At 46.0% G+C, this 21,279-nt stretch overlaps 15 non-coding genes across 15 annotated transcripts; 7 read left to right on the forward strand and 8 right to left on the reverse strand.

Annotated features, from left to right (window-relative positions):
• Window positions 1-1,440: 1,440 nt before the first annotated feature.
• On the reverse strand, window positions 1,441-1,513 carry TRNAH-AUG (transfer RNA histidin (anticodon AUG)). Its single transcript has one exon. It is a non-coding gene; the product is annotated as a tRNA-His (tRNA).
• A 779-nt stretch (window positions 1,514-2,292) lies between these two features.
• LOC138297750 (U6 spliceosomal RNA) lies at window positions 2,293-2,399 on the forward strand. The gene has a single exon (XR_011204291.1). It is a non-coding gene; the product is annotated as a U6 spliceosomal RNA (small nuclear RNA).
• Window positions 2,400-4,181: 1,782 nt separating this feature from the next.
• Window positions 4,182-4,254, reverse strand: TRNAH-AUG (transfer RNA histidin (anticodon AUG)). Its single transcript has one exon. It is a non-coding gene; the product is annotated as a tRNA-His (tRNA).
• Window positions 4,255-5,033: 779 nt separating this feature from the next.
• LOC138297751 (U6 spliceosomal RNA) lies at window positions 5,034-5,140 on the forward strand. The gene has a single exon (XR_011204292.1). It is a non-coding gene; the product is annotated as a U6 spliceosomal RNA (small nuclear RNA).
• A 1,781-nt stretch (window positions 5,141-6,921) lies between these two features.
• TRNAH-AUG (transfer RNA histidin (anticodon AUG)) lies at window positions 6,922-6,994 on the reverse strand. The gene has a single exon. It is a non-coding gene; the product is annotated as a tRNA-His (tRNA).
• A 780-nt stretch (window positions 6,995-7,774) lies between these two features.
• LOC138297858 (U6 spliceosomal RNA) lies at window positions 7,775-7,881 on the forward strand. Its single transcript, XR_011204396.1, has one exon. It is a non-coding gene; the product is annotated as a U6 spliceosomal RNA (small nuclear RNA).
• Window positions 7,882-9,662: 1,781 nt separating this feature from the next.
• Window positions 9,663-9,735, reverse strand: TRNAH-AUG (transfer RNA histidin (anticodon AUG)). The gene has a single exon. It is a non-coding gene; the product is annotated as a tRNA-His (tRNA).
• Window positions 9,736-10,515: 780 nt separating this feature from the next.
• On the forward strand, window positions 10,516-10,622 carry LOC138297752 (U6 spliceosomal RNA). Its single transcript, XR_011204293.1, has one exon. It is a non-coding gene; the product is annotated as a U6 spliceosomal RNA (small nuclear RNA).
• A 1,779-nt stretch (window positions 10,623-12,401) lies between these two features.
• Window positions 12,402-12,474, reverse strand: TRNAH-AUG (transfer RNA histidin (anticodon AUG)). The gene has a single exon. It is a non-coding gene; the product is annotated as a tRNA-His (tRNA).
• A 779-nt stretch (window positions 12,475-13,253) lies between these two features.
• On the forward strand, window positions 13,254-13,360 carry LOC138297753 (U6 spliceosomal RNA). Its single transcript, XR_011204294.1, has one exon. It is a non-coding gene; the product is annotated as a U6 spliceosomal RNA (small nuclear RNA).
• A 1,782-nt stretch (window positions 13,361-15,142) lies between these two features.
• Window positions 15,143-15,215, reverse strand: TRNAH-AUG (transfer RNA histidin (anticodon AUG)). Its single transcript has one exon. It is a non-coding gene; the product is annotated as a tRNA-His (tRNA).
• Window positions 15,216-15,994: 779 nt separating this feature from the next.
• On the forward strand, window positions 15,995-16,101 carry LOC138297669 (U6 spliceosomal RNA). The gene has a single exon (XR_011204213.1). It is a non-coding gene; the product is annotated as a U6 spliceosomal RNA (small nuclear RNA).
• Window positions 16,102-17,883: 1,782 nt separating this feature from the next.
• TRNAH-AUG (transfer RNA histidin (anticodon AUG)) lies at window positions 17,884-17,956 on the reverse strand. The gene has a single exon. It is a non-coding gene; the product is annotated as a tRNA-His (tRNA).
• Window positions 17,957-18,735: 779 nt separating this feature from the next.
• On the forward strand, window positions 18,736-18,842 carry LOC138297754 (U6 spliceosomal RNA). The gene has a single exon (XR_011204295.1). It is a non-coding gene; the product is annotated as a U6 spliceosomal RNA (small nuclear RNA).
• A 1,782-nt stretch (window positions 18,843-20,624) lies between these two features.
• Window positions 20,625-20,697, reverse strand: TRNAH-AUG (transfer RNA histidin (anticodon AUG)). Its single transcript has one exon. It is a non-coding gene; the product is annotated as a tRNA-His (tRNA).
• Between the last annotated feature and the right edge of the window lie 582 nt (window positions 20,698-21,279).

Consider the following 21,279-nt stretch of genomic DNA (forward strand, 5'->3'; position numbering starts at 1 on the left):
GGGGACCCCCTTTTCAGCAGGACTGCTAAAGTAAGCCTTGCCACCAGATTGCTTGGTGAAGCTGGAAATACCAGGCCAGGTGAGGCACTGGGTTCTATCGGTCCATTGAGGACCCATTGGGCCGGCCTCCCTCAGTTTCTGAGGTCCAAGAAATGTTCACCCTGCACCCTTTTAGAGAGGTTTTGGCCGATCGTGGCCGATCGGGGATGGGAGGGGCAGAAGGCAGAAAGAGCACAATGCTCTTGAAGCTGCTCTAATCCACCTCTCTCCCCGCCTTGGGTTCCATCTGGGTGTGTCAGGTGTTTGCCCATGGATAACAAGGAACTGGCTCAGTGCATTATGATTCTCACAAAATTAAAAGGGCCATCTATCAAGTGCTAACTCAAACACACTACACACTCTGGCACACATCTGTGTTAACAACCTTTATACCTTGTTTGAAGGATCAAGGACCCCTGTTGAAATCCCAGACCCGCGCACCCCTTGAGGGTGAACGCTTGGCTGTTTCAAAATTCAGTTTTACTGGGGGGTTATGATGGACTTTTCAAGACCCACGTCTGGGCAACATTTGAAATCATTCCCCCCATTTCTCTCAGAAATGCCTATGGTTCGGGGAGTAGTTGCTCCACAATCTTTCTCTTCCACCAATCAGTAGTATTTCCTTGAGAGCTGTTTACTATATTGAATCTTTGGAGGTAAATGTTCCTTTCATCTGCAAGCAGGCTCTTTTTAAGAATGTTTGCCATCATAGGCAGTGTAACTTTTCGCCCCCTACCTAGGCATTCTAATTCTCTTCCACCAAATCAAAGACATTGCCTCATTGTGCATATAATTGTGTGCCCGCCGTCCCCTGCTTTGTGATTGAGGCTGCCATCAATCGAATGACATCTGCCTGTGCCCAAGAGTAGTATTACTGATGAGCATTAAACTGCAGCCTACTGATTAAAAAATCACAATAGATGAAAAAGTGCAAGGTCTACATAGGGTTCAAACCTGCAGTCTTCAGATCCAAAAGAAGGCATGTTATCTCTTTCACCAGGAGCCTTTTCACATGGGGCTTATTTCTATAATTTTCAAGAGAGTTCTAAAAGGTGGGTGTCTTGAACAGTTGTTCCTAAAAATCCTGCACAACCAATTTTTTAGACCCCTGCGACCCGCATCTTGACCCTTGAAGTAAAACTATTTTCACTCCAGAAAACAAATGTTGTGAAGTTTTCCTCCCTTGTTCAAAAAGCTTAGGCTTGGGAAACATTCAAAGGTCAGGCTCATAGAATCCAGGACAATCATTAAACTTTCTACTAGCCACAGTTGCTATCACAGCCTCCTTACCACAGAACGATTGTTGGATACATCCCGCACCGGAATGTTAATCCTACAAGAAGACTGAGATAATTAAGAACTCAAGTGCAATTACATGAAAAAAGGGACCGGCAACCCTTCCGAGCCAGATAGGAGTCGAACCTACAATCTTCTGATCCATAGTCAGAAGCGTTATCCATTGCGCCACTGGCCCCATATAAGAGCACTTTCCCCCTTCTCCTTCAGAGAGTGCTAGAGAATGCGCGCCCTCGCGTGTGTGTGTGTCTGTGTTTTAAAACGTCATTCTATCACAATATGTAACCACATTTACAACGCACACTGAAGCTGCAAGTGAACTTACCTGCCCCCCTGAAATTACGTTCTGTCAGGTTTTCGTAACTTACACCAAGGACCCTAGGAGAGAAAAGGACACAAGTGCCAGACCAAGCAGACCCAGCAGCAAAGAAACATTTTGAATAAGCATTAGTTTCTTACAGAGTCTGGTTCAACATCATCGTTTCCAGAGCTGTAAGGGGCTGAGCCTGAGGATTCCTTAGTAAGCAGGCCAGTACAACACTAAAGCGTTTATTATTCAAATACAGGTGAAAATTAAGACACCTTTTCATATGCTCTCTCTGCCCTGGAACCCACCACAACACCATCCCACTCCCACAAGCCATCACCTAGCCTACTGTGCAGCTGACTCACCTTTTCCATCAACGTTCCCCAGGAAGTGTGATGTCACAATGCTCTTTGCCTGTAGTCTGGACCATGAGCCTTTGCAACCTGGCGTAATGAAGATGCTTACAATGTGTGAAGATTTGGACCACAAATATAGGGAATAGAAGTGGATTGTTAGGCCTCATGCCTTATTGCCATGTGTCTCAGAATTGAATGCTTACTGGACCATCCAATCAGCGCTTTCAGGCCACCCTACGTCTGAAGACTGCAGATTCAGGGAGTGTATATACATTGAAGGCTCACCCATGAAGTGTGCTTGCTTCGGCGGCACATATACTAAAATTGGAACGATACAGAGAAGATTAGCATGGCCCCTGCGCAAGGATGACACGCAAATTCGTGAAGCGTTCCATATTTTTAACAGCTTTCGAGAGAGAAAGGTCCTTTGTTTGCAAGTCTTCTAGTAATAATAAAGCAACTTCCAGTGCCTTCCTTCCCATTTGTATTTTTGAATTGGCCGCCCCTCAACATTCTTAAGGTGTTAACCGCTCCTGCAGGCCAATGCCAGTGCCCAGCTGCATTTAGCAAGGAAGACTTCAGCACTTCAGTGACCTTTCTTTCTATTTTCCAGCCTCCCTGTCATTATCCTTTACCCCGTCCCCCAACTCTATACTGTTGCCAGTGACGCATTGCTTTGTGGGAAGCTGGGCAGAGCAGAGAGAAGGGCAGGGCCTATGCAAATGAGGGCCTCTGGGCCATATGGGGACCCCCTTTTCAGCAGGACTGCTAAAGTAAGCCTTGCCACCAGATTGCTTGGTGAAGCTGGAAATACCAGGCCAGGTGAGGCACTGGGTTCTATCGGTCCATTGAGGACCCATTGGGCCGGCCTCCCTCAGTTTCTGAGGTCCAAGAAATGTTCACCCTGCACCCTTTTAGAGAGGTTTTGGCCGATCGTGGCCGATCGGGGATGAGAGGGGCAGAAGGCAGAAAGAGCACAATGCTCTTGAAGCTGCTCTAATCCACCTCTCTCCCCGCCTTGGGTTCCATCTGGGTGTGTCAGGTGTTGGCCCATGGATAACAAGGAACTGGCTCAGTGCATTATGATTCTCACAAAATTAAAAGGGCCATCTATCAAGTGCTAACTCAAACACACTACACACTCTGGCACACATCTGTGTTAACAACCTTTATACCTTGTTTGAAGGATCAAGGACCCCTGTTGAAATCCCAGACCCGCGCACCCCTTGAGGGTGAACGCTTGGCTGTTTCAAAATTCAGTTTTACTGGGGGGTTATGATGGACTTTTCAAGACCCACGTCTGGGCAACATTTGAAATCATTCCTCCCATTTCTCTCAGAAATGCCTATGGTTCGGGGAGTAGTTGCTCCACAATCTTTCTCTTCCACCAATCAGTAGTATTTCCTTGAGAGCTGTTTACTATATTGAATCTTTGGAGGTAAATGTTCCTTTCATCTGCAAGCAGGCTCTTTTTAAGAATGTTTGCCATCATAGGCAGTGTAACTTTTCGCCCCCTACCTAGGCATTCTAATTCTCTTCCACCAAATCAAAGACATTGCCTCATTGTGCATATAATTGTGTGCCCGCCGTCCCCTGCTTTGTTATTGAGGCTGCCATCAATCGAATGACATCTGCCTGTGCCCAAGAGTAGTATTACTGATGAGCATTAAACTGCAGCCTACTGATTAAAAAATCACAATAGATGAAAAAGTGCAAGGTCTACATAGGGTTCAAACCTGCAGTCTTCAGATCCAAAAGAAGGCATGTTATCTCTTTCACCAGGAGCCTTTTCACATGGGGCTTCTTTCTATAATTTTCAAGAGAGTTCTAAAAGGTGGGTGTCTTGAACAGTTGTTCCTAAAAATCCTGCACAACCAATTTTTTAGACCCCTGCGACCCGCATCTTGACCCTTGAAGTAAAACTATTTTCACTCCAGAAAACAAATGTTGTGAAGTTTTCCTCCCTTGTTCAAAAAGCTTAGGCTTGGGAAACATTCAAAGGTCAGGCTCATAGAATCCAGGACAATCATTAAACTTTCTACTAGCCACAGTTGCTATCACAGCCTCCTTACCACAGAACGATTGTTGGATACATCCCGCACCGGAATGTTAATCCTACAAGAAGACTGAGATAATTAAGAACTCAAGTGCAATTACATGAAAAAAGGGACCGGCAACCCTTCCGAGCCAGATAGGAGTCGAACCTACAATCTTCTGATCCATAGTCAGAAGCGTTATCCATTGCGCCACTGGCCCCATATAAGAGCACTTTCCCCCTTCTCCTTCAGGGAGTGCTAGAGAATGCGCGCCCTCGCGTGTGTGTGTGTCTGTGTTTTAAAACGTCATTCTATCACAATATGTAACCACATTTACAACGCACACTGAAGCTGCAAGTGAACTTACCTGCCCCCCTGAAATTACGTTCTGTCAGGTTTTCGTAACTTACACCAAGGACCCTAGGAGAGAAAAGGACACAAGTGCCAGACCAAGCAGACCCAGCAGCAAAGAAACATTTTGAATAAGCATTAGTTTCTTACAGAGTCTGGTTCAACATCATCGTTTCCAGAGCTGTAAGGGGCTGAGCCTGAGGATTCCTTAGTAAGCAGGCCAGTACAACACTAAAGCGTTTATTATTCAAATACAGGTGAAAATTAAGACACCTTTTCATATGCTCTCTCTGCCCTGGAACCCACCACAACACCATCCCACTCCCACAAGCCATCACCTAGCCTACTGTGCAGCTGACTCACCTTTTCCATCAACGTTCCCCAGGAAGTGTGATGTCACAATGCTCTTTGCCTGTAGTCTGGACCATGAGCCTTTGCAACCTGGCGTAATGAAGATGCTTACAATGTGTGAAGATTTGGACCACAAATATAGGGAATAGAAGTGGATTGTTAGGCCTCATGCCTTATTGCCATGTGTCTCAGAATTGAATGCTTACTGGACCATCCAATCAGCGCTTTCAGGCCACCCTACGTCTGAAGACTGCAGATTCAGGGAGTGTATATACATTGAAGGCTCACCCATGAAGTGTGCTTGCTTCGGCGGCACATATACTAAAATTGGAACGATACAGAGAAGATTAGCATGGCCCCTGCGCAAGGATGACACGCAAATTCGTGAAGCGTTCCATATTTTTAACAGCTTTCGAGAGAGAAAGGTCCTTTGTTTGCAAGTCTTCTAGTAATAATAAAGCAACTTCCAGTGCCTTCCTTCCCATTTGTATTTTTGAATTGGCCGCCCCTCAACATTCTTAAGGTGTTAACCGCTCCTGCAGGCCAATGCCAGTGCCCAGCTGCATTTAGCAAGGAAGACTTCAGCACTTCAGTGACCTTTCTTTCTATTTTCCAGCCTCCCTGTCATTATCCTTTACCCCGTCCCCCAACTCTATACTGTTGCCAGTGACGCATTGCTTTGTGGGAAGCTGGGCAGAGCAGAGAGAAGGGCAGGGCCTATGCAAATGAGGGCCTCTGGGCCATATGGGGACCCCCTTTTCAGCAGGACTGCTAAAGTAAGCCTTGCCACCAGATTGCTTGGTGAAGCTGGAAATACCAGGCCAGGTGAGGCACTGGGTTCTATCGGTCCATTGAGGACCCATTGGGCCGGCCTCCCTCAGTTTCTGAGGTCCAAGAAATGTTCACCCTGCACCCTTTTAGAGAGGTTTTGGTCGATCGTGGCCGATCGGGGATGGGAGGGGCAGAAGGCAGAAAGAGCACAATGCTCTTGAAGCTGCTCTAATCCACCTCTCTCCCCGCCTTGGGTTCCATCTGGGTGTGTCAGGTGTTTGCCCATGGATAACAAGGAACTGGCTCAGTGCATTATGATTCTCACAAAATTAAAAGGGCCATCTATCAAGTGCTAACTCAAACACACTACACACTCTGGCACACATCTGTGTTAACAACCTTTATACCTTGTTTGAAGGATCAAGGACCCCTGTTGAAATCCCAGACCCGCGCACCCCTTGAGGGTGAACGCTTGGCTGTTTCAAAATTCAGTTTTACTGGGGGGTTATGATGGACTTTTCAAGACCCACGTCTGGGCAACATTTGAAATCATTCCCCCCATTTCTCTCAGAAATGCCTATGGTTCGGGGAGTAGTTGCTCCACAATCTTTCTCTTCCACCAATCAGTAGTATTTCCTTGAGAGCTGTTTACCATATTGAATCTTTGGAGGTAAATGTTCCTTTCATCTGCAAGCAGGCTCTTTTTAAGAATGTTTGCCATCATAGGCAGTGTAACTTTTCGCCCCCTACCTAGGCATTCTAATTCTCTTCCACCAAATCAAAGACATTGCCTCATTGTGCATATAATTGTGTGCCCGCCGTCCCCTGCTTTGTTATTGAGGCTGCCATCAATCGAATGACATCTGCCTGTGCCCAAGAGTAGTATTACTGATGAGCATTAAACTGCAGCCTACTGATAAAAAAATCACAATAGATGAAAAAGTGCAAGGTCTACATAGGGTTCAAACCTGCAGTCTTCAGATCCAAAAGAAGGCATGTTATCTCTTTCACCAGGAGCCTTTTCACATGGGGCTTCTTTCTATAATTTTCAAGAGAGTTCTAAAAGGTGGGTGTCTTGAACAGTTGTTCCTAAAAATCCTGCACAACCAATTTTTTAGACCCCTGCGACCCGCATCTTGACCCTTGAAGTAAAACTATTTTCACTCCAGAAAACAAATGTTGTGAAGTTTTCCTCCCTTGTTCAAAAAGCTTAGGCTTGGGAAACATTCAAAGGTCAGGCTCATAGAATCCAGGACAATCATTAAACTTTCTACTAGCCACAGTTGCTATCACAGCCTCCTTACCACAGAACGATTGTTGGATACATCCCGCACCGGAATGTTAATCCTACAAGAAGACTGAGATAATTAAGACTCAAGTGCAATTACATGAAAAAAGGGACCGGCAACCCTTCCGAGCCAGATAGGAGTCGAACCTACAATCTTCTGATCCATAGTCAGAAGCGTTATCCATTGCGCCACTGGCCCCATATAAAAGCACTTTCCCCCTTCTCCTTCAGAGAGTGCTAGAGAATGCGCGCCCTCGCGTGTGTGTGTGTCTGTGTTTTAAAACATCATTCTATCACAATATGTAACCACATTTACAACGCACACTGAAGCTGCAAGTGAACTTACCTGCCCCCCTGAAATTACGTTCTGTCAGGTTTTCGTAACTTACACCAAGGACCCTAGGAGAGAAAAGGACACAAGTGCCAGACCAAGCAGACCCAGCAGCAAAGAAACATTTTGAATAAGCATTAGTTTCTTACAGAGTCTGGTTCAACATCATCGTTTCCAGAGCTGTAAGGGGCTGAGCCTGAGGATTCCTTAGTAAGCAGGCCAGTACAACACTAAAGCGTTTATTATTCAAATACAGGTGAAAATTAAGACACCTTTTCATATGCTCTCTCTGCCCTGGAACCCACCACAAACACCATCCCACTCCCACAAGCCATCACCTAGCCTACTGTGCAGCTGACTCACCTTTTCCATCAACGTTCCCCAGGAAGTGTGATGTCACAATGCTCTTTGCCTGTAGTCTGGACCATGAGCCATTGCAACCTGGCGTAATGAAGATGCTTACAATGTGTGAAGATTTGGACCACAAATATAGGGAATAGAAGTGGATTGTTAGGCCTCATGCCTTATTGCCATGTGTCTCAGAATTGAATGCTTACTGGACCATCCAATCAGCGCTTTCAGGCCACCCTACGTCTGAAGACTGCAGATTCAGGGAGTGTATATACATTGAAGGCTCACCCATGAAGTGTGCTTGCTTCGCCGGCACATATACTAAAATTGGAACGATACAGAGAAGATTAGCATGGCCCCTGCGCAAGGATGACACGCAAATTCGTGAAGCGTTCCATATTTTTAACAGCTTTCGAGAGAGAAAGGTCCTTTGTTTGCAAGTCTTCTAGTAATAATAAAGCAACTTCCAGTGCCTTCCTTCCCATTTGTATTTTTGAATTGGCCGCCCCTCAACATTCTTAAGGTGTTAACCGCTCCTGCAGGCCAATGCCAGTGCCCCAGCTGCATTTAGCAAGGAAGACTTCAGCACTTCAGTGACCTTTCTTTCTATTTTCCAGCCTCCCTGTCATTATCCTTTACCCCGTCCCCCAACTCTATACTGTTGCCAGTGACGCATTGCTTTGTGGGAAGCTGGGCAGAGCAGAGAGAAGGGCAGGGCCTATGCAAATGAGGGCCTCTGGGCCATATGGGGACCCCCTTTTCAGCAGGACTGCTAAAGTAAGCCTTGCCACCAGATTGCTTGGTGAAGCTGGAAATACCAGGCCAGGTGAGGCACTGGGTTCTATCGGTCCATTGAGGACCCATTGGGCCGGCCTCCCTCAGTTTCTGAGGTCCAAGAAATGTTCACCCTGCACCCTTTTAGAGAGGTTTTGGCCGATCGTGGCCGATCGGGGATGAGAGGGGCAGAAGGCAGAAAGAGCACAATGCTCTTGAAGCTGCTCTAATCCACCTCTCTCCCCGCCTTGGGTTCCATCTGGGTGTGTCAGGTGTTGGCCCATGGATAACAAGGAACTGGCTCAGTGCATTATGATTCTCACAAAATTAAAAGGGCCATCTATCAAGTGCTAACTCAAACACACTACACACTCTGGCACACATCTGTGTTAACAACCTTTATACCTTGTTTGAAGGATCAAGGACCCCTGTTGAAATCCCAGACCCGCCGCACCCCTTGAGGGTGAACGCTTGGCTGTTTCAAAATTCAGTTTTACTGGGGGGTTATGATGGACTTTTCAAGACCCACGTCTGGGCAACATTTGAAATCATTCCCCCATTTCTCTCAGAAATGCCTATGGTTCGGGGAGTAGTTGCTCCACAATCTTTCTCTTCCACCAATCAGTAGTATTTCCTTGAGAGCTGTTTACTATATTGAATCTTTGGAGGTAAATGTTCCTTTCATCTGCAAGCAGGCTCTTTTTAAGAATGTTTGCCATCATAGGCAGTGTAACTTTTCGCCCCCTACCTAGGCATTCTAATTCTCTTCCACCAAATCAAAGACATTGCCTCATTGTGCATATAATTGTGTGCCCGCCGTCCCCTGCTTTGTTATTGAGGCTGCCATCAATCGAATGACATCTGCCTGTGCCCATGAGTAGTATTACTGATGAGCATTAAACTGCAGCCTACTGATTAAAAAATCACAATAGATGAAAAAGTGCAAGGTCTACATAGGGTTCAAACCTGCAGTCTTCAGATCCAAAAGAAGGCATGTTATCTCTTTCACCAGGAGCCTTTTCACATGGGGCTTCTTTCTATAATTTTCAAGAGAGTTCTAAAAGGTGGGTGTCTTGAACAGTTGTTCCTAAAAATCCTGCACAACCAATTTTTTAGACCCCTGCGACCCGCATCTTGACCCTTGAAGTAAAACTATTTTCACTCCAGAAACAAATGTTGTGAAGTTTTCCTCCCTTGTTCAAAAAGCTTAGGCTTGGGAAACATTCAAAGGTCAGGCTCATAGAATCCAGGACAATCATTAACTTTCTACTAGCCACAGTTGCTATCACAGCCTCCTTACCACGGAACGATTGTTGGATACATCCCGCACCGGAATGTTAATCCTACAAGAAGACTGAGATAATTAAGAACTCAAGTGCAATTACATGAAAAAAGGGACCGGCAACCCTTCCGAGCCAGATAGGAGTCGAACCTACAATCTTCTGATCCATAGTCAGAAGCGTTATCCATTGCGCCACTGGCCCCATATAAGAGCACTTTCCCCCTTCTCCTTCAGGGAGTGCTAGAGAATGCGCGCCCTCGCGTGTGTGTGTGTCTGTGTTTTAAACGTCATTCTATCACAATATGTAACCACATTTACAACGCACACTGAAGCTGCAAGTGAACTTACCTGCCCCCCTGAAATTTACGTTCTGTCAGGTTTTCGTAACTTACACCAAGGACCCTAGGAGAGAAAAGGACACAAGTGCCAGACCAAGCAGACCCAGCAGCAAAGAAACATTTTGAATAAGCATTAGTTTCTTACAGAGGTCTGGTTCAACATCATCGTTTCCAGAGCTGTAAGGGCTGAGCCTGAGGATTCCTTAGTAAGCAGGCCAGTACAACACTAAAGCGTTTATTATTCAAATACAGGTGAAAATTAAGACACCTTTTCATATGCTCTCTCTGCCCTGGAACCCACCACAACACCATCCCACTCCCACAAGCCATCACCTAGCCTACTGTGCAGCTGACTCACCTTTTCCATCAACGTTCCCCAGGAAGTGTGATGTCACAATGCTCTTTGCCTGTAGTCTGGACCATGAGCCTTTGCAACCTGGCGTAATGAAGATGCTTACAATGTGTGAAGATTTGGACCACAAATATAGGGAATAGAAGTGGATTGTTAGGCCTCATGCCTTATTGCCATGTGTCTCAGAATTGAATGCTTACTGGACCATCCAATCAGCGCTTTCAGGCCACCCTCACGTCTGAAGACTGCAGATTCAGGGAGTGTATATACATTGAAGGCTCACCCATGAAGTGTGCTTGCTTCGGCGGCACATATACTAAAATTGGAACGATACAGAGAAGATTAGCATGGCCCCTGCGCAAGGATGACACGCAAATTCGTGAAGCGTTCCATATTTTTAACAGCTTTCGAGAGAGAAAGGTCCTTTGTTTGCAAGTCTTCTAGTAATAATAAAGCAACTTCCAGTGCCTTCCTTCCCATTTGTATTTTTGAATTGGCCGCCCTCAACATTCTTAAGGTGTTAACCGCTCCTGCAGGCCAATGCCAGTGCCCAGCTGCATTTAGCAAGGAAGACTTCAGCACTTCAGTGACCTTTCTTTCTATTTTCCAGCCTCCTGTCATTATCCTTTACCCCGTCCCCCAACTCTATACTGTTGCCAGTGACGCATTGCTTTGTGGGAAGCTGGGCAGAGCAGAGAGAAGGGCAGGGCCTATGCAAATGAGGGCCTCTGGGCCATATGGGGACCCCCTTTTCAGCAGGACTGCTAAAGTAAGCCTTGCCACCAGATTGCTTGGTGAAGCTGGAAATACCAGGCCAGGTGAGGCACTGGGTTCTATCGGTCCATTGAGGACCCATTGGGCCGGCCTCCCTCAGTTTCTGAGGTCCAAGAAATGTTCACCCTGCACCCTTTTAGAGAGGTTTTGGCGATCGTGGCCGATCGGGGATGAGAGGGGCAGAAGGCAGAAAGAGCACAATGCTCTTGAAGCTGCTCTAATCCACCTCTCTCCCGCCCTTGGGTTCCATCTGGGTGTGTCAGGTGTTGGCCCATGGATAACAAGGAACTGGCTCAGTGCATTATGATTCTCACAAAATTAAAAGGGCCATCTATCAAGTGCTAACTCAAACACACTACACACTCTGGCACACATCTGTGTTAACAACCTTTATACCTTGTTTGAAGGATCAAGGACCCCTGTTGAAAATCCCAGACCCGCGCCACCTTGAGGGTGAACGCTTGGCTGTTTCAAAATTCAGTTTTACTGGGGGGTTATGATGGACTTTTCAAGACCCACGTCTGGGCAACATTTGAAATCATTCCCCCCATTTCTCTCAGAAATGCCTATGGTTCGGGGAGTAGTTGCTCCACAATCTTTCTCTTCCACCAATCAGTAGTATTTCCTTGAGAGCTGTTTACTATATTGAATCTTTGGAGGTAAATGTTTCCTTTCATCTGCAAGCAGGCTCTTTTAAGAATGTTTGCCATCATAGGCAGTGTAACTTTTCGCCCCCTACCTAGGCATTCTAATTCTCTTCCACCAAATCAAAGACATTGCCTCATTGTGCATATAATTGTGTGCCCCGCCGTCCCCTGCTTTGTTATTGAGGCTGCCCATCAATCGAATGACATCTGCCTGTGCCCAAGAGTAGTATTACTGATGAGCATTAAACTGCAGCCTACTGATTAAAAAATCACAATAGATGAAAAAGTGCAAGGTCTACATAGGGTTCAAACCTGCAGTCTTCAGATCCAAAAGAAGGCATGTTATCTCTTTCACCAGGAGCCTTTTCCACATGGGGCTTCTTTCTATAATTTTCAAGAGAGTTCTAAAAGGTGGGTGTCTTGAACAGTTGTTCCTAAAAATCCTGCACAACCAATTTTTTAGACCCCTGCGACCCGCATCTTGACCCTTGAAGTAAAACTATTTTCACTCCAGAAAACAAATGTTGTGAAGTTTCCTCCCTTGTTCAAAAAGCTTAGGCTTGGGAAACATTCAAAGGTCAGGCTCATAGAATCCAGGACAATCATTAAACTTTCTACTAGCCACAGTTGCTATCAGCCTCCTTACCACGGAACGATTGTTGGATACATCCCGCACCGGAATGTTAATCCTACAAGAAGACTGAGATAATTAAGAACTCAAGTGCAATTACATGAAAAAAGGGACCGGCAACCCTTCCGAGCCAGATAGGAGTCGAACCTACAATCTTCTGATCCATAGTCAGAAGCGTTATCCATTGCGCCACTGGCCCCATATAAGAGCACTTTCCCCCTTCTCCTTCAGGGAGTGCTAGAGAATGCGCGCCCTCGCGTGTGTGTGTGTCTGTGTTTTAAAACGTCATTCTATCACAATATGTAACCACATTTACAACGCACACTGAAGCTGCAAGTGAACTTACCTGCCCCCCTGAAATTACGTTCTGTCAGGTTTTCGTAACTTACACCAAGGACCCTAGGAGAGAAAAGGACACAAGTGCCAGACCAAGCAGACCCAGCAGCAAAGAAACATTTTGAATAAGCATTAGTTTCTTACAGAGTCTGGTTCAACATCATCGTTTCCAGAGCTGTAAGGGGCTGAGCCTGAGGATTCCTTAGTAAGCAGGCCAGTACAACACTAAAGCGTTTATTATTCAAATACAGGTGAAAATTAAGACACCTTTTCATATGCTCTCTCTGCCCTGGAACCCACCACAACACCATCCCACTCCCACAAGCCATCACCTAGCCTACTGTGCAGCTGACTCACCTTTTCCATCAACGTTCCCCAGGAAGTGTGATGTCACAATGCTCTTTGCCTGTAGTCTGGACCATGAGCCTTTGCAACCTGGCGTAATGAAGATGCTTACAATGTGTGAAGATTTGGACCACAAATATAGGGAATAGAAGTGGATTGTTAGGCCTCATGCCTTATTGCCATGTGTCTCAGAATTGAATGCTTACTGGACCATCCAATCAGCGCTTTCAGGCCACCCTACGTCTGAAGACTGCAGATTCAGGGAGTGTATATACATTGAAGGCTCACCCATGAAGTGTGCTTGCTTCGGCGGCACATATACTAAAATTGGAACGATACAGAGAAGATTAGCATGGCCCCTGCGCAAGGATGACACGCAAATTCGTGAAGCGTTCCATATTTTTAACAGCTTTCGAGAGAGAAAGGTCCTTTGTTTGCAAGTCTTCTAGTAATAATAAAGCAACTTCCAGTGCCTTCCTTCCCATTTGTATTTTTGAATTGGCCGCCCCTCAACATTCTTAAGGTGTTAACCGCTCCTGCAGGCCAATGCCAGTGCCCAGCTGCATTTAGCAAGGAAGACTTCAGCACTTCAGTGACCTTTCTTTCTATTTTCCAGCCTCCCTGTCATTATCCTTTACCCCGTCCCCCAACTCTATACTGTTGCCAGTGACGCATTGCTTTGTGGGAAGCTGGGCAGAGCAGAGAGAAGGGCAGGGCCTATGCAAATGAGGGCCTCTGGGCCATATGGGGACCCCCTTTTCAGCAGGACTGCTAAAGTAAGCCTTGCCACCAGATTGCTTGGTGAAGCTGGAAATACCAGGCCAGGTGAGGCACTGGGTTCTATCGGTCCATTGAGGACCCATTGGGCCGGCCTCCCTCAGTTTCTGAGGTCCAAGAAATGTTCACCCTGCACCCTTTTAGAGAGGTTTTGGCCGATCGTGGCCGATCGGGGATGGGAGGGGCAGAAGGCAGAAAGAGCACAATGCTCTTGAAGCTGCTCTAATCCACCTCTCTCCCCGCCTTGGGTTCCATCTGGGTGTGTCAGGTGTTTGCCCATGGATAACAAGGAACTGGCTCAGTGCATTATGATTCTCACAAAATTAAAAGGGCCATCTATCAAGTGCTAACTCAAACACACTACACACTCTGGCACACATCTGTGTTAACAACCTTTATACCTTGTTTGAAGGATCAAGGACCCCTGTTGAAATCCCAGACCCGCGCACCCCTTGAGGGTGAACGCTTGGCTGTTTCAAAATTCAGTTTTACTGGGGGGTTATGATGGACTTTTCAAGACCCACGTCTGGGCAACATTTGAAATCATTCCCCCCATTTCTCTCAGAAATGCCTATGGTTCGGGGAGTAGTTGCTCCACAATCTTTCTCTTCCACCAATCAGTAGTATTTCCTTGAGAGCTGTTTACTATATTGAATCTTTGGAGGTAAATGTTCCTTTCATCTGCAAGCAGGCTCTTTTTAAGAATGTTTGCCATCATAGGCAGTGTAACTTTTCGCCCCCTACCTAGGCATTCTAATTCTCTTCCACCAAATCAAAGACATTGCCTCATTGTGCATATAATTGTGTGCCCGCCGTCCCCTGCTTTGTGATTGAGGCTGCCATCAATCGAATGACATCTGCCTGTGCCCAAGAGTAGTATTACTGATGAGCATTAAACTGCAGCCTACTGATTAAAAAATCACAATAGATGAAAAAGTGCAAGGTCTACATAGGGTTCAAACCTGCAGTCTTCAGATCCAAAAGAAGGCATGTTATCTCTTTCACCAGGAGCCTTTTCACATGGGGCTTATTTCTATAATTTTCAAGAGAGTTCTAAAAGGTGGGTGTCTTGAACAGTTGTTCCTAAAAATCCTGCACAACCAATTTTTTAGACCCCTGCGACCCGCATCTTGACCCTTGAAGTAAAACTATTTTCACTCCAGAAAACAAATGTTGTGAAGTTTTCCTCCCTTGTTCAAAAAGCTTAGGCTTGGGAAACATTCAAAGGTCAGGCTCATAGAATCCAGGACAATCATTAAACTTTCTACTAGCCACAGTTGCTATCACAGCCTCCTTACCACAGAACGATTGTTGGATACATCCCGCACCGGAATGTTAATCCTACAAGAAGACTGAGATAATTAAGAACTCAAGTGCAATTACATGAAAAAAGGGACCGGCAACCCTTCCGAGCCAGATAGGAGTCGAACCTACAATCTTCTGATCCATAGTCAGAAGCGTTATCCATTGCGCCACTGGCCCCATATAAGAGCACTTTCCCCCTTCTCCTTCAGAGAGTGCTAGAGAATGCGCGCCCTCGCGTGTGTGTGTGTCTGTGTTTTAAAACGTCATTCTATCACAATATGTAACCACATTTACAACGCACACTGAAGCTGCAAGTGAACTTACCTGCCCCCCTGAAATTACGTTCTGTCAGGTTTTCGTAACTTACACCAAGGACCCTAGGAGAGAAAAGGACACAAGTGCCAGACCAAGCAGACCCAGCAGCAAAGAAACATTTTGAATAAGCATTAGTTTCTTACAGAGTCTGGTTCAACATCATCGTTTCCAGAGCTGTAAGGGGCTGAGCCTGAGGATTCCTTAGTAAGCAGGCCAGTACAACACTAAAGCGTTTATTATTCAAATACAGGTGAAAATTAAGACACCTTTTCATATGCTCTCTCTGCCCTGGAACCCACCACAACACCATCCCACTCCCACAAGCCATCACCTAGCCTACTGTGCAGCTGACTCACCTTTTCCATCAACGTTCCCCAGGAAGTGTGAAGTCACAATGCTCTTTGCCTGTAGTCTGGACCATGAGCCTTTGCAACCTGGCGTAATGAAGATGCTTACAATGTGTGAAGATTTGGACCACAAATATAGGGAATAGAAGTGGATTGTTAGGCCTCATGCCTTATTGCCATGTGTCTCAGAATTGAATGCTTACTGGACCATCCAATCAGCGCTTTCAGGCCACCCTACGTCTGAAGACTGCAGATTCAGGGAGTGTATATACATTGAAGGCTCACCCATGAAGTGTGCTTGCTTCGGTGGCACATATACTAAAATTGGAACGATACAGAGAAGATTAGCATGGCCCCTGCGCAAGGATGACACGCAAATTCGTGAAGCGTTCCATATTTTTAACAGCTTTCGAGAGAGAAAGGTCCTTTGTTTGCAAGTCTTCTAGTAATAATAAAGCAACTTCCAGTGCCTTCCTTCCCATTTGTATTTTTGAATTGGCCGCCCCTCAACATTCTTAAGGTGTTAACCGCTCCTGCAGGCCAATGCCAGTGCCCAGCTGCATTTAGCAAGGAAGACTTCAGCACTTCAGTGACCTTTCTTTCTATTTTCCAGCCTCCCTGTCATTATCCTTTACCCCGTCCCCCAACTCTATACTGTTGCCAGTGACGCATTGCTTTGTGGGAAGCTGGGCAGAGCAGAGAGAAGGGCAGGGCCTATGCAAATGAGGGCCTCTGGGCCATATGGGGACCCCCTTTTCAGCAGGACTGCTAAAGTAAGCCTTGCCACCAGATTGCTTGGTGAAGCTGGAAATACCAGGCCAGGTGAGGCACTGGGTTCTATCGGTCCATTGAGGACCCATTGGGCCGGCCTCCCTCAGTTTCTGAGGTCCAAGAAATGTTCACCCTGCACCCTTTTAGAGAACTTTTGGCCGATCGTGGCCGATCGGGGATGAGAGGGGCAGAAGGCAGAAAGAGCACAATGCTCTTGAAGCTGCTCTAATCCACCTCTCTCCCCGCCTTGGGTTCCATCTGGGTGTGTCAGGTGTTGGCCCATGGATAACAAGGAACTGGCTCAGTGCATTATGATTCTCACAAAATTAAAAGGGCCATCTATCAAGTGCTAACTCAAACACACTACACACTCTGGAACACATCTGTGTTAACAACCTTTATACCTTGTTTGAAGGATCAAGGACCCCTGTTGAAATCCCAGACCCGCGCACCCCTTGAGGGTGAACGCTTGGCTGTTTCAAAATTCAGTTTTACTGGGGGGTTATGATGGACTTTTCAAGACCCACGTCTGGGCAACATTTGAAATCATTCCCCCCATTTCTCTCAGAAATGCCTATGGTTCGGGGAGTAGTTGCTCCACAATCTTTCTCTTCCACCAATCAGTAGTATTTCCTTGAGAGCTGTTTACTATATTGAATCTTTGGAGGTAAATGTTCCTTTCATCTGCAAGCAGGCTCTTTTTAAGAATGTTTGCCATCATAGGCAGTGTAACTTTTCGCCCCCTACCTAGGCATTCTAATTCTCTTCCACCAAATCAAAGACATTGCCTCATTGTGCATATAATTGTGTGCCCGCCGTCCCCTGCTTTGTTATTGAGGCTGCCATCAATCGAATTACATCTGCCTGTGCCCAAGAGTAGTATTACTGATGAGCATTAAACTGCAGCCTACTGATAAAAAAATCACAATAGATGAAAAAGTGCAAGGTCTACATAGGGTTCAAACCTGCAGTCTTCAGATCCAAAAGAAGGCATGTTATCTCTTTCACCAGGAGCCTTTTCACATGGGGCTTCTTTCTATAATTTTCAAGAGAGTTCTAAAAGGTGGGTGTCTTGAACAGTTGTTCCTAAAAATCCTGCACAACCAATTTTTTAGACCCCTGCGACCCGCATCTTGACCCTTGAAGTAAAACTATTTTCACTCCAGAAAACAAATGTTGTGAAGTTTTCCTCCCTTGTTCAAAAAGCTTAGGCTTGGGAAACATTCAAAGGTCAGGCTCATAGAATCCAGGACAATCATTAAACTTTCTACTAGCCACAGTTGCTATCACAGCCTCCTTACCACAGAACGATTGTTGGATACATCCCGCACCGGAATGTTAATCCTACAAGAAGACTGAGATAATTAAGAACTCAAGTGCAATTACATGAAAAAAGGGACCGGCAACCCTTGCGAGCCAGATAGGAGTCGAACCTACAATCTTCTGATCCATAGTCAGAAGCGTTATCCATTGCGCCACTGGCCCCATATAAAAGCACTTTCCCCCTTCTCCTTCAGAGAGTGCTAGAGAATGCGCGCCCTCGCGTGTGTGTGTGTCTGTGTTTTAAAACGTCATTCTATCACAATATGTAACCACATTTACAACGCACACTGAAGCTGCAAGTGAACTTACCTGCCCCCCTGAAATTACGTTCTGTCAGGTTTTCGTAACTTACACCAAGGACCCTAGGAGAGAAAAGGACACAAGTGCCAGACCAAGCAGACCCAGCAGCAAAGAAACATTTTGAATAAGCATTAGTTTCTTACAGAGTCTGGTTCAACATCATCGTTTCCAGAGCTGTAAGGGGCTGAGCCTGAGGATTCCTTAGTAAGCAGGCCAGTACAACACTAAAGCGTTTATTATTCAAATACAGGTGAAAATTAAGACACCTTTTCATATGCTCTCTCTGCCCTGGAACCCACCACAACACCATCCCACTCCCACAAGCCATCACCTAGCCTACTGTGCAGCTGACTCACCTTTTCCATCAACGTTCCCCAGGAAGTGTGATGTCACAATGCTCTTTGCCTGTAGTCTGGACCATGAGCCTTTGCAACCTGGCGTAATGAAGATGCTTACAATGTGTGAAGATTTGGACCACAAATATAGGGAATAGAAGTGGATTGTTAGGCCTCATGCCTTATTGCCATGTGTCTCAGAATTGAATGCTTACTGGACCATCCAATCAGCGCTTTCAGGCCACCCTACGTCTGAAGACTGCAGATTCAGGGAGTGTATATACATTGAAGGCTCACCCATGAAGTGTGCTTGCTTCGGCGGCACATATACTAAAATTGGAACGATACAGAGAAGATTAGCATGGCCCCTGCGCAAGGATGACACGCAAATTCGTGAAGCGTTCCATATTTTTAACAGCTTTCGAGAGAGAAAGGTCCTTTGTTTGCAAGTCTTCTAGTAATAATAAAGCAACTTCCAGTGCCTTCCTTCCCATTTGTATTTTTGAATTGGCCGCCCCTCAACATTCTTAAGGTGTTAACCGCTCCTGCAGGCCAATGCCAGTGCCCAGCTGCATTTAGCAAGGAAGACTTCAGCACTTCAGTGACCTTTCTTTCTATTTTCCAGCCTCCCTGTCATTATCCTTTACCCCGTCCCCCAACTCTATACTGTTGCCAGTGACGCATTGCTTTGTGGGAAGCTGGGCAGAGCAGAGAGAAGGGCAGGGCCTATGCAAATGAGGGCCTCTGGGCCATATGGGGACCCCCTTTTCAGCAGGACTGCTAAAGTAAGCCTTGCCACCAGATTGCTTGGTGAAGCTGGAAATACCAGGCCAGGTGAGGCACTGGGTTCTATCGGTCCATTGAGGACCCATTGGGCCGGCCTCCCTCAGTTTCTGAGGTCCAAGAAATGTTCACCCTGCACCCTTTTAGAGAGGTTTTGGCCGATCGTGGCCGATCGGGGATGAGAGGGGCAGAAGGCAGAAAGAGCACAATGCTCTTGAAGCTGCTCTAATCCACCTCTCTCCCCGCCTTGGGTTCCATCTGGGTGTGTCAGGTGTTGGCCCATGGATAACAAGGAACTGGCTCAGTGCATTATGATTCTCACAAAATTAAAAGGGCCATCTATCAAGTGCTAACTCAAACACACTACACACTCTGGCACACATCTGTGTTAACAACCTTTATACCTTGTTTGAAGGATCAAGGACCCCTGTTGAAATCCCAGACCCGCGCACCCCTTGAGGGTGAACGCTTGGCTGTTTCAAAATTCAGTTTTACTGGGGGGTTATGATGGACTTTTCAAGACCCACGTCTGGGCAACATTTGAAATCATTCCTCCCATTTCTCTCAGAAATGCCTATGGTTCGGGGAGTAGTTGCTCCACAATCTTTCTCTTCCACCAATCAGTAGTATTTCCTTGAGAGCTGTTTACTATATTGAATCTTTGGAGGTAAATGTTCCTTTCATCTGCAAGCAGGCTCTTTTTAAGAATGTTTGCCATCATAGGCAGTGTAACTTTTCGCCCCCTACCTAGGCATTCTAATTCTCTTCCACCAAATCAAAGACATTGCCTCATTGTGCATATAATTGTGTGCCCGCCGTCCCCTGCTTTGTTATTGAGGCTGCCATCAATCGAATGACATCTGCCTGTGCCCAAGAGTAGTATTACTGATGAGCATTAAACTGCAGCCTACTGATTAAAAAATCACAATAGATGAAAAAGTGCAAGGTCTACATAGGGTTCAAACCTGCAGTCTTCAGATCCAAAAGAAGGCATGTTATCTCTTTCACCAGGAGCCTTTTCACATGGGGCTTCTTTCTATAATTTTCAAGAGAGTTCTAAAAGGTGGGTGTCTTGAACAGTTGTTCCTAAAAATCCTGCACAACCAATTTTTTAGACCCCTGCGACCCGCATCTTGACCCTTGAAGTAAAACTATTTTCACTCCAGAAAACAAATGTTGTGAAGTTTTCCTCCCTTGTTCAAAAAGCTTAGGCTTGGGAAACATTCAAAGGTCAGGCTCATAGAATCCAGGACAATCATTAAACTTTCTACTAGCCACAGTTGCTATCACAGCCTCCTTACCACAGAACGATTGTTGGATACATCCCGCACCGGAATGTTAATCCTACAAGAAGACTGAGATAATTAAGAACTCAAGTGCAATTACATGAAAAAAGGGACCGGCAACCCTTCCGAGCCAGATAGGAGTCGAACCTACAATCTTCTGATCCATAGTCAGAAGCGTTATCCATTGCGCCACTGGCCCCATATAAGAGCACTTTCCCCCTTCTCCTTCAGGGAGTGCTAGAGAATGCGCGCCCTCGCGTGTGTGTGTGTCTGTGTTTTAAAACGTCATTCTATCACAATATGTAACCACATTTACAACGCACACTGAAGCTGCAAGTGAACTTACCTGCCCCCCTGAAATTACGTTCTGTCAGGTTTTCGTAACTTACACCAAGGACCCTAGGAGAGAAAAGGACACAAGTGCCAGACCAAGCAGACCCAGCAGCAAAGAAACATTTTGAATAAGCATTAGTTTCTTACAGAGTCTGGTTCAACATCATCGTTTCCAGAGCTGTAAGGGGCTGAGCCTGAGGATTCCTTAGTAAGCAGGCCAGTACAACACTAAAGCGTTTATTATTCAAATACAGGTGAAAATTAAGACACCTTTTCATATGCTCTCTCTGCCCTGGAACCCACCACAACACCATCCCACTCCCACAAGCCATCACCTAGCCTACTGTGCAGCTGACTCACCTTTTCCATCAACGTTCCCCAGGAAGTGTGATGTCACAATGCTCTTTGCCTGTAGTCTGGACCATGAGCCTTTGCAACCTGGCGTAAT

This window comes from Pleurodeles waltl, chromosome 5, assembly GCF_031143425.1.
Source record: "Pleurodeles waltl isolate 20211129_DDA chromosome 5, aPleWal1.hap1.20221129, whole genome shotgun sequence".
In the NCBI taxonomy this organism is placed as follows: domain Eukaryota; kingdom Metazoa; phylum Chordata; class Amphibia; order Caudata; family Salamandridae; genus Pleurodeles; species Pleurodeles waltl.